The 12486-nt window shown below is 32.6% G+C and overlaps 1 protein-coding gene across 1 annotated transcript in view; it reads right to left on the bottom strand.

Annotated features, from left to right (window-relative positions):
- Positions 1–12347, bottom strand: part of LOC123654290 (protein FAM107B) — a 46748-nt gene extending 34401 nt beyond the window's left edge. The window contains exon 1 of the mRNA XM_045590204.1: positions 12314–12347. The gene's annotated coding sequence lies outside the window, so the exon portion shown is untranslated. The remainder of the gene's footprint in view (positions 1–12313) is intronic.
- Positions 12348–12486: the final 139 nt, after the last annotated feature.

The following is a 12486-nucleotide window of genomic DNA, read 5'->3' on the forward strand; positions in this document are numbered from 1 at the left end:
GCGTTTTACAGCCCTAAATTTTTACCCCTCTACCCCTATTTTTAAATAGCGATTAGCGACAAAACATCGTTTGCCGGGTCAGCTAGTAAAATAAATAAATATTGAAACTAATTCATTATATGGAGGAATTTAAAGTAACTAATTCAGCAAATAATTATGCAGCTAGTACACTTAAATAGTCGTTTTAAATTGCACCAACTACTTACAACCACTTCCAAATACGGCAAGGTACAGCGGCAATGCTTATCCCGTAACCTAAATGCATCTTTATGAGACGAGGCCCTTAATGGGCTTTGCAATGATATGTTATATCGAAGTACGATGCATAATTTGCATGAACGTCTAAGACACAAGTATTTACATTAATACATCAAGGATATGGTGGAAATAAGGAATCAAATGCTACTTTAATAAAATAATTTTAGATTAAAACTAAAAAATATCTGACATCCGAGCCGTACTGTGATGGAATTTTATTTTGAGGAACTACAACGGAAATCATTTAATTTCTATGGCACTTTTCATTAACAAATAGGAATTATTTCTCGTTTATTGCATGACGCGTGTTAATATTATTAATTTATTACATTAATTAATAAGTTGATATTTAAAGTATTTACGATACAACAAATATCGTTGTTGAATTAAAAGTAGTATTTGTTGAAATGTCTGTTTCTAGAAATAAAACACTGCTCCGTATAAAATCCTTCACATATTCACTCGGAAGGAAGGTTCTAGGATACTATCGTTGACTTTAGTGTCGTATACTAAATCAGTTTCCCGTAATGGGTACTAGTGAGGAGAAAATTATGAGAAAACGAAACTCGCGCGATATCACACCCTATTTTGATATTTTCAATGTTTAAAAATTTTAGTTGTTAGTCCCACAACTTGTTTTTAGAGCATGCCATAACTGCATTTAAGTAATTTTAGACGTATACTTAACACCTAAGCATAAAAATTTTTTGATGTGAAAATACTTTGAATATGTAATTCTGGTGGTTCTTATTATTCAATTAAAAAATATAAATATATTTATTATACTATTATATTATTTTAAAAAAAATGTAATGTAAAGAAAAGAAAGGAGTTTTAATAATATTAATGAAATATATTTATTAATATTCGTTATTGTATAAATAGCAGTTAGAATGTTTTAATAGCTTGGTGCCTATAGGTGGTAGGTACAGCTTTTAACATTAATATTAATTCAAGCCTTTATTTAGTGTGCCAATTCATCGAAATCGCACCCTATCTTCTTTCGCAGAGTATCGATAGCAGCATGGGAGCATCCCTTACTATATTCACGGGCAGGGCTTTCGGGGCATTGAACCCTTGAGGCAGACGGAGTTTTTTGCCTCTCGCCCTACATGCTGCCCGCCCAACTTATAACTATAAGCAATTGCGAGACATCAGAAATGTGACATAAGATCCCATAGAAAGAATTTACACAACACATTCATTAAAACCAGTTAAGTCAATACTAAACGGTTATTATTACTATTGAAAGTTGTTCTGTCTATAGACTTTAGATATGATAGAAAGTCTCGCAATCTCGTTTAATGTCAATTACAGATTTCACGGTTACGCCAACGGAGGATACAGGAAATTTTCAAGTGACATCAGCTGCCAAAAATTCGTGCTTAAGCACCTTGTTTCAGCGGAACCCTCATTGACAAAGTGATGCTTATGAAAAGAGTCTATCTGTTTCCTAAAGATACCCTGTTAATTATAACAAAACGTTTTTTACATGTGTAGAGTCCTTGATGGAGGGTATTCTAACTTAAAAATGCTATGAAACCTACAATTTGGTTGTTTAAACAAATTTTAAACTTACTTTCACATTTATTTCCGTAAATTCGTCCACGTGGACTTTGACTAGTTATTTTTCTTTCATTGATCATTTTCCCTCTCAACACTACCATGAAACTGTCCATTTTTGCGTCAGCAGATGTTTTGATTCATTACGATGTAATTACATTTTTAGACGACGCGTTAGCGCAAAGGTCACAGCACTTGTTTGTGACTGTTGCGCTGGCGTTGCGGGTTGGATCCCCGCACATGTCTGTGCAGTTCTTGTGGGTCTCCCCACCGTGCCTCGGAGAGCACGTTAAGCTGTCGGTCCTGGTTGTTATCATGTACACCTGATAGCGATCGTTACTCATTAGTGGGGGGCCGTATTTATACACTTCATCATTCATCATTACAGCATATACAGTCCACTGCTGGACATAGGCCTCCACAAGTTTACGCCAAAAATAACGTAAACTCATGTGTTTTGCCCATAGTCACCACGCTGGGCAGGCGGGTTGGTGACCGCAGTACTGGCTTTGTCGTACCGACGACGCTGCTGCCCGTCTTCGGCCTGTGTATTTCAAAGCCAGCAGTTGGATGGTTATCCCGCCATCGGTCGGCTTTTTAAGTTCCTAGGTGGTAGCGGAACTGTGTTATCCCTTAGTCGCCTCTTACGACACCCACGGGAAAAGAGGGGGTGGCTATATTCTTTAGTGCCGTAGCCACACAGTACTTATACACTTCATTGCACATAAATTATTCGTTAAGTATTTCAATAAATGTCACAAGAGAAAATCAGATAGCCATACATATTATGTACAAAGAACATAACCCTTTTTCTAGGTTTTACCGTCGTCGATATTGAGGGTTGGAAAAGAAAAATTAATGAGACTCATTAAAATACCGCAATCAGTATAAAAAATGTAGTAATCATGCAAGTAATAATATTTATAGTTAAGTAATTATGGTATAATACACTTGTATAAGCAAATAGTTTAGCACTTAACTATAAGCAGGAATGCTAAGATTATCTGGCCATTAGCAGCACATGAGTTTATCTTTAGATTCAACGTGCAATAAACAAAATCTACAGAGACATACCATAGCGACGGTAACATTTTACCGACAAATAAAATACAACAGGTTTGAGCAGTAACGTGATTATCTCGGACAGCGGGTTAGCTGCGCTCTCGTAAGGAATTACAACAAATGCGTAATAGCCGTGTTGTAACCAGGGATATTCCGGTATGGGTTATTTACCTTTATAAAACGGGACTTATCGAATCAAAATAACGATAAGAGAATCATTCGGTAACCGAATCATATCGGTAATACAGTATCGAAATAAACCGGTAGTTAGGCATAACGTTCGCGTCGTAAGTTTAAGCGGGCAATTCCCGTGCTTGTAGCTGCGCTGCGCTAGCTCGGATTGCGGTCCGAACGTACACCATATCTCTATCTCATTCGCTCCCGTGTGTTGCGTGATTTTACTTAAAACTTATTTATTTGTAATAAACGACAGGCCACGGGCTTGGCGCGAGCAAGTTTTCATCTCTTTTTCACGTTAATGTTTACATTGCATATAACGAATAATTCAAAACAAAAAACTTAATTACTTTCATAGTTAAAGAAGCCAGTCTTATGAAAAACCAAGCATTATCAATAAAAGCAAAGGAACATTACAGATTCTTCATTTCAAACGATGGCTCACAGATTTTGTCACCCTCTGTTACTTCTCCGAATCATTTAAAACCGAAATACATAACGTTATATTTCGGTATTACAGTTTAATCGGTAACCGTTTTATTACGGTTTTGGAACCGAAATAAAACGGTAACCTTTTCAATCGGTAACCGATTCATACGGTAACCGTTTCAAACGGTTACCTTTATGAATCGGTTTGGCGAACCCTGGTTGTAACCACGATAATTCCAGCACTTTCTTAAGATGCTGTTCACGGATATTGTCTCTCACAATTAGATGACTTTCAGTGACATGACAATGAATAATGTTACATTAAACCTTTTTTTAAGTCGACACTTTATATGAAATCCGGAACTCGAAAGTAACGCTCTCTAGACTCTCGGTCTGTTACATTTTTACGGCTAGACCGTGAAACTGAACGACATAATTTTTTTTTTTTTTGGATATTAATATGAAAATAAAGGCGAGACGGACTTCGCAAAACTATATAATTTATTAAACAAAAAATACAATTAGATCAGTTACACTTTAAGGTATCTTTTCTAAAAATCGTTTCTTTATTAATACTTGTGAAGTATGCTAAATAAACTCTACGATTACCGTTTAAAGTATTTATGTTAATTGTAACTGTAATTGACCTTTAGTTGCTAAAAAAAAACACTAATAGAATATTTGCGTTGTACCCTTGTTTATTTTAGTCTGCTTATATGTGTCGTAGCGTAACCTAGGTTTTCCTGATAATCAAGTTACAAAAGAACTAAATGTCAGACCGAAAATTAGATCGAATCGAAGTTAACAAGTGACCACGAAAGTCAGTTAATATTAAAATGTAATATATCAAAAGAATTAATGGTTATAAAAATACGCATACTAAATTATACCACATCATAAAATTATCAAATTGTTGATATTTCATAATTATGAGTAGTTTCATAATTTGTAGAAATTGTAAATAATATGTAACAGAAATCTAGGTTGTGCCACCACTTTGCATTTAATTATAAGAGTGTTCACGAAAAACACAAACTATTTACCTTCTATGAGTATAGGTATATGGTACATATATGTGTTAAACAAGAAACTGCCTTATTGACTGAGGAGCAAACCGAACCGAAACCGTCGTATTTAACAAATGTTAATATTTGAGCAAAAGTTCCACACGTAACGTATGAGAACACTTAAGTGGGGATTTATGTATTTTCATCTCTTAAGTACTGAAAGACGGATTCTTAATCTTAAATCCATAATAATATGTATAGTGATTATTTTATGATAAATAGAAGTAAAAGTTAATTTATAACTGTGTACATATTTGATTTATATCCAAAAATATATCGCATTAATACGCGGTGCGTACTTAATGATACGTATATTTAGTTTCAAGGAAACCACCCAGAGCGTCGCTTATCCCATCAGTCCAGTGCGTACTACGCAATGCACTATGGCACGAGACGCATACGTAATGCACCATTTTCAATATTTGACATGCAGAACGCAATAGAGTAACTGTTGTGTCGCATATGGACTTCAGTCAAACAGTTCCGTAAATATTATAACATTTTGCACATATGGTAATATATGTATTGAGGCGACGTTACATATACTTATTTTAAATAACCATTAAATATAGCGAATTACTCTTACGCATAGTAATATCCATTTTAAATTTATATTCTTTATAAAACGAAAGCATTGATGTAATTTACGACTGTAATTATTATCTATACAAATGAATAAAATTAGACTGCCTGTTTGTAATATTAGAATAACCGCTTTTTACTAAATGCATATGGATACATATTATATGTATTTTGGTATATGTAACATATACCAAAATAACACTTTTTACAATTTTTGTCTGTCAGTATTTGTCTGTTTGTTCCGGCTAATCTCTGAAACGGCTGGACCGATTTTGACGGAACTTTCACTAGCAGATAGCTGATGTAGTAAGGACTTAGGCTCCTTTTATTTTAGAAATTTATTTATTTTATAACTTTGCGAAATGAAAAATAACTTTTTTGTTAAATTCCACACGGACGAAGTCGCGGGCACTGCTAGTTCTTTATAAAACGAAAGCATTGGTATAATTTACGACTGTAATTATTATTTATTATAAGTTATTTAAAGCACCAAGTAATTGCTTATATAAAATGATATAAGTTTTTAAACTTTCACGGTCACTATGAATAATTTTGACTGTATGGGACTTACCACACAATATCGACCGAACAGACAGAAATATCTGGAAATTTAGATATAAAATAATTTTGTATCTAAATTATCTATCTTAAAAAAGCGATTACACATATTTTTACTGATGGATTTAAAGTAAAAAACAATATCTTTAAAAAAGGATAAAGAGTTATTAGGAATAATACAAACATTCAGCCCATTATTTTATTTATTTATGCTGATTCACTATGAAATTGCAAAAACGACGCAATTGATATGAAACTCTCTTATAGTTAAACGTCATAAAAGGAAACGAGTACTTTGAAACAATCGTGGATCCGAAAAATGACATCATTATTTTCTTGCTTGATATAAGCTATCTTTGATTAAAACGTATATATCGTAATAATACATATTAGATATATCTTTCTTTTCAAGAACTTGAAATAATGTATGTAGTTATAAAAATATGTAAAAACTCTTTTTATCTATACTTATTATAAGTTTAAAGTTTATATTAAAACTTCTTTAATAAACAAAGAATATTGTTCAGTACAAAATTTATAAAACTATATGAATGACAAGGACGTGTGGATTTATAGATAAGAAACTTAATATTCTTAAAGTTCTTCATTATAAATAATTTTAAAAAATTCATCATCTGCTTATTTTATTACAAGAGACTTGGGGATGTGATGTGGAAACATAAGTTTAATTTAATTTTTTTAAAACGAATTGGTATTATATGCCTCCTACGTTCATTAATTGTTTGTAATTATATTCCTGGCTGTGTTATTTGATGAGAAATAATAAAACAACTTTAGTGGTTTTATTAAAAGAGTTCTACAATATATAAAAAGAGGTATTATTTTAATATCGAGTGATTTTTAAACATTTAAAATTAATTTTACGATTTCTTTTTCAAATTTTAAACAATAAACGCTCTATATTCTTAGCACACAATAAAGAGTATATACATAAGTTTAAAGAATAATAATACAAACGAATCTCGCGAATATTCATAGTGGTACCCAGAATTTTGTAAAGGTGGGGAAAAAACAAATAAATGTATCAATAAATAAGTAGCAGAAAATTAAATTCCTTATATTTATCTACTAGGTACTACAACTTTTCATTTGCTTTCAGAATCTACATACACCACTTCAATTGTTTAGTCTGCTACATAATTAAAAAGTCATGATTGCCGTTTTCGTTGATATATTATAGCATTAAGGCAGTGTTTGTAGCTTTTTAAAATGCCGAAAATGAAGTCAAATGCCCGTTTCTGACTAAGACCTACACAAAGATCTCATTGTAAATGGTAGCACAAAAAGAACTTGTTTTTATAATAGATAATGATAAACCGTAATGAATTCTTTGTTTTGTTACTGTAGCGCGAGCGGTAACACGTAAGACTAATCACTTGGACATACGTGACTTGAGAACAAGACATCATTTTACAGGACAAAGCTAATGAGAACTAGCCGACAAGTCCAGCAACGTACCTGCATTTTAATGCTTCTACAACAAACATAAAAAATTTAAAAAAAATATTTGATAAAACCAATTGTCATTTTTTCATTTAAAAAAAAAAACGTTATATATATTAATACAGTTTACATTCGCTATTGAGAACAATAAAGTTTTATCGAGATCGAGTTAACGTGTTAACAGTTTCTGGTCCACAAGAATTGCATAAAAAGTTACAAATAATACACCTCGATGCCATTGCTCGTTAATTGCAAAACAATGAAAGTGAACGTGTGCTCATTAGAAGGATGGGTGCAACAAAGAATAATATCTGGTGTCGGTGCAGCCAGTGCAGTATGTCAATGGGATCGAATGTCGTACCCACGAGGCGTGAAAGCACCTGATATACGTGCTTTTGTTTTACCTACGTTAATAGCACGTGAACTAAATGACAACTAGGCATAGAGAAACGCGTGACCATATGAATATGCAACGCCATAATAATTATAAATGCGTAGGACACTTTCGATCGTAAATCTATTCGAAGCGCTACCGAATACGGAGGCGACAGATGATATGCTAAAATGGATGTAGATATTTGTTTTATTTGGCGGCTGTACCGTTTTCAAAGACGGCGAGCTTCTCTTGTATGGCAGGTGCAGTTTTACGAGTTCTCGCCTCGCACATCGCGAGTACGGATGCGCGCCGAACTAAACTGAATTGAATGGCTCACGCAGAAGCCGGGCAACGTGTCACGGCCACCTAACAGGATTACCTGTTCTACTGCGCAGGTAAACTGAACCGTAGATATGGGCCAGAAATGCCTTAACCGGCTTATGATATTGCTCGGATTATGAGCGGACGCAAGCATTATCCCACTCGACCTTTAAAGAAGCTTAGATTTAAGTAGCAGAGAACGCGCATACGACTTTGTGAGAATGATATCCGGATATTTCACTCATTTGTTAAAGTATGGTCCTTAACTACAAACATTTTTTTTCTTAAATATTTGTAGGTGGCATGGCATGCTCTGACCATTAGTCAAATGTACAAAGTTTACTTTTTTGATACTTGTAGACTTGGTACATTTCATTTTTCGAATTTCATACACCAAATTCCTTATTAATAATATGTCAACGAAGCTTCGTTTGTTAGCAAACAAATCAGAACAATAAAACAGAACAATTTAATAAAAAGAAAAAACAAATACGTCGATCGAAATGGCAAAAACGAATAAGCAAATATAGCGAAACTTGTTATTGAAATCAATTCTACGAACAACGTAACAAGTATTGAAACGCAAAGAATTCAATTGATTCATACATTTGTTATCTAAATTAGTTTCTTATTACAATAGCGTGTTTACTATGGATTTATGACACACGCCCGCGACACTTTGTTGTGATTGACGTTTCGTGCTGGCGGTGCAGGCATATGAATACAAGACAACATTAGACACGCCTATTTAACTAGCTACATCTAGAAATGTTTCTACCATTATATACACTTTTATATGCTAAATAAACTATATTTATTATTCAATAGATAAATCGATATACAATTATTTAGCATTGATGTTTTAAGTCTTTAGTTAATATCTGCTATTAAGCTGTTTTTTTTTTTCAGTTTTTATTGTAAGTCTTAATATTATTCCAGCTATGATATAAGAAGTTATTGATTTTTACAGCGTGAAGGCCAAGGACAATACCGAGCCAGACATCCTACAGACTACAATAATTTCAGTATCAAGATGTTTTCTATAGCAGCTGGAATTATTGTATTTATGTAATCCACAAATCCCCCGTGACTTCATTGGTATAATTATAAAAAATTGAATACCTCAGATACTAAGCGTATGCGGCGTATTAAATAAAAACATGCACCTGTTTTAAGGCACATCTCCAGCAAACACAACTGCTAAAAACACGTGAAATTTCATACAGTAGTTTTGTGTGATGCGCAGATAAACATAAAGACAGGCAGACAGACAAAAATCCAAAAATAATATTTTTGGCTTCTATTGGGCCGGAGACGTTTTATGGTTTTTTTTTTTTTCTCAAATATCTCCTATATCACACACAATTACAGTTTTATCATGGTTGAATTTTAGATATCAGCCAGCTGCTGTAGTTAAAGGGAGTATAGACAGGCAGATCTTGAGCACTAGACCAGTAGACTAATAGACAATAATAATATTATAATATTTAATACACATTCCTTACAATTACGCAAAAAGGTTTTCAACTTAGATTTTGAGACTTTAAAAAAAAAACAATGAGATCACATTAAAACAGATCCAGGTGTAGCTACATACCATAATATATTACCTAATAAAAATTTATAGTAAAAACGTAGTTGACACTACCCTCGTTGTCTTGGGTATGTAATGCTATAAATTAGAAGAGTTCATTTGCTCGTTTCACGCGCTTTTCTCAGAATCTTGTGGTTGGATTTGAATTTTTTTTTTTTGTTAGAAAATCAATTATTGAGAATAGTCTGATTTTAGAGTTAATAACACCTTGTTGAAGAACAAAATACAGAGAGTTAAAAACTGTAACCCGACTAGGATTTAAAAAAATATTACGTCACGACATACGATTATGCGCAAAATAAACTATTTCAAGAATCGGTTGAACAGACCCTGTTTAAAGAGTGTTCAAAAACGAGTTATTGTTAAGGTCGATTATAACGATATGTATTTGGTCTCTTAGCACCTAATACATTCATATAAGAATAATATACTTAAAAACTGGTGCACCCACCGGTTCCGATTAAATTGTTTTGTCTTTAAAACATTTTTAACCGACTTCCAAAAAAGGAGGAGGTTCTCAATTCGACTGTTTTTTTTTTATGTATGTTACCACAGAACTTTTGACCGGGTGGACCGATTTCGACAATTTTTTTTTTAATCGAAAGGTGGTGTGTGTCAATTGGTCCCATTTAAATTTATTTGAGTTAAATTTATTTTCAACTACTTTTCGAGTTATATCTAATAATGCGTTTTTACTTGACGCTTTTTTCGTCGACCTACGTTGTATTATACCACATAACTTTCTACTGGATGTACCGATTTTGATAACTCTTTTTTTATTGAAAAGGGGATATCCCTAGTTTGGTACCATGATAAGGAAACCAGGATCTGATGATGGTATCCCAGAAAAATCGAGGGAAACTCTCGAAAATCCGCAATAACTTTTTACTGGGTGTACCGATTTTGATAATTATTTTTTTGTTGAAAAGGGGATATCCCTAGTTTGGTACCATGATAAGGAAACTAGGATCTGATGATGGGATCCCAGAGAAATCGAGGGAAACTCTCGAAAATCCGCAATAACTTTTTACTGGGTGTACCGATTTTGATACTTTTTAATTTAATCGAAAGCTGATGTTTATCATGTAGTCACATATAAATTTTATCGAGATCTGATAACTACTTTTTGAGTAATTTTTGATAACACGTAGTTACTTGACTATTTTTTCGTCGATCTACGTTGTATTACTCGTCGATGTAATTGAAGTCGGTTTTTTTTTTCGTTTGTGAGCAAACACAATTATTATTTTGGATATTTGTAAGATTACATGCCATAATTGTTAACTCAGGGTGCAAACAAGTCGATCGTTAGTTATTGTTATAACTCGGTAAGAATAAAGTTTGAGAAGTTAAAAACTGTTCTTTACACAGCCTTCAAGCTTTTTCAATACTTAGCTATTAACTGTTTTATAGTTTTCGTCTTACACTTTTTTATATTTTTGTTAGATAGCCGCGTTTAGATATAGCCAGAGTCGCCCAGAGTTCGAAATTCGACCATAATTGTTCTGTTGTCAAAGACTTTTATACTTCTGTAATAACAAATAATTGAGTATGTATGCGTGTGTGTGCCAAATACATGGTAGTAGGTGTAATGTTTTTTTTTATATATATATTGATTGAGCGTATTTTTTATGCATAATTAAAAAAAAGATTAGCATTCTGCACGCCTGTATATAAACTATAAGTGTGCTAAATTTCATAAACATCCGTCCGCGCAATTTTCGTAAAAAGGGGTACAAAGTTTTTCTTTCACGTATTAAATAAAGTCCTTAATTTTTTTATATGAATACTAATAAAAAACCCGACAAAGAGCGTTTCGGAAATTCTCCCACGCTAAGTGATAATTAAAATACATACTTGTTAAGATAGAATTAAATATATTTCTTATAATGTATGTTTATTATTCTTTATGCTATTTTTTTTTTAACTATCGCATCGTACCTATTTTATTTTATTTTTATTGCAATGTTGAGAAAATTTTACGTGTTTATTTATCGATATAGCACTCAGTGCAACTGATAGATAGATAAACGACGCAGTTTTAGTAATAGAGATAGGATTATACTGGAATTTTTTGGTCTGTTATAAAAAGGAATAAGAATCATTTCACTTTTCTTACAGGGTGAACCATTGTATTACTGGTCGATATAATTGAAGTCGGTTGTTTATGTTTGCAAGAAAACACAATTATGTAATAATCTTATTTACAATTAATTTCACATTATTTCCGCGTTACAACCAACAATTCCATATTTGAATCCCTCCGGCGAATACCACAATTTATAGCCAATGACTATGAATGCTCGTTTTAAGGTTGAACCACTAAATATTCCGAATAGCTTGCACCTGCCGCATGTTTCAAAGGAATCGTAAAGCTCTACAGCCCGCGCTAACGAAATAATAGCTTTATTTTAAATACGACTGTATATTTTATATATCACCTATTTCCGTCTTATATTTCTTCTAATAGTTGACAGAAATTCTCATTGTTATGTTTTTTTAATATCACGGCGTTAGTGATTCACAATTAAGATAAATTTATATTAAAATTTTAGGTTATTCATCACAAAAACGTAGATTAAACTTCTAGTTTATTTGTAATTTTTAAAAGTATACGTGCATTAATTTATCACAAATTCATTACGAAACAAAACGATTGTTATCATTTGAAGTGTCTATGCAGGTGCCAGTCAACAACAAAGGTTAATTAATATTAAAAGATTCATTAATCGCTGAATTTGGCACTAGGAAATGTTATGAGAATACTAAAGCAATATCGATAATAAGTTTTTTATAATTTGTTTATACATTTAACTTATTAACATCCTTTTAAAAACTAACAATATTTATCAGTGTACTCACCCTCCAATACAAAGGCGTTTATTAAAAATAAACTACAGGACTGTATACGATCACTTGAAAATTATTAAATCCACGTGGAAACAATAGATTGAATAAATATTTCTATATCGATTTACGTAGCACGCGCGTATGTTTTTAAAATTACCAACAGCAAACACTACCGAGATCGCGAT

The sequence above is a fragment of the Melitaea cinxia genome, chromosome 6, assembly GCF_905220565.1.
Source record: "Melitaea cinxia chromosome 6, ilMelCinx1.1, whole genome shotgun sequence".
Lineage (NCBI taxonomy): Eukaryota > Metazoa > Arthropoda > Insecta > Lepidoptera > Nymphalidae > Melitaea > Melitaea cinxia.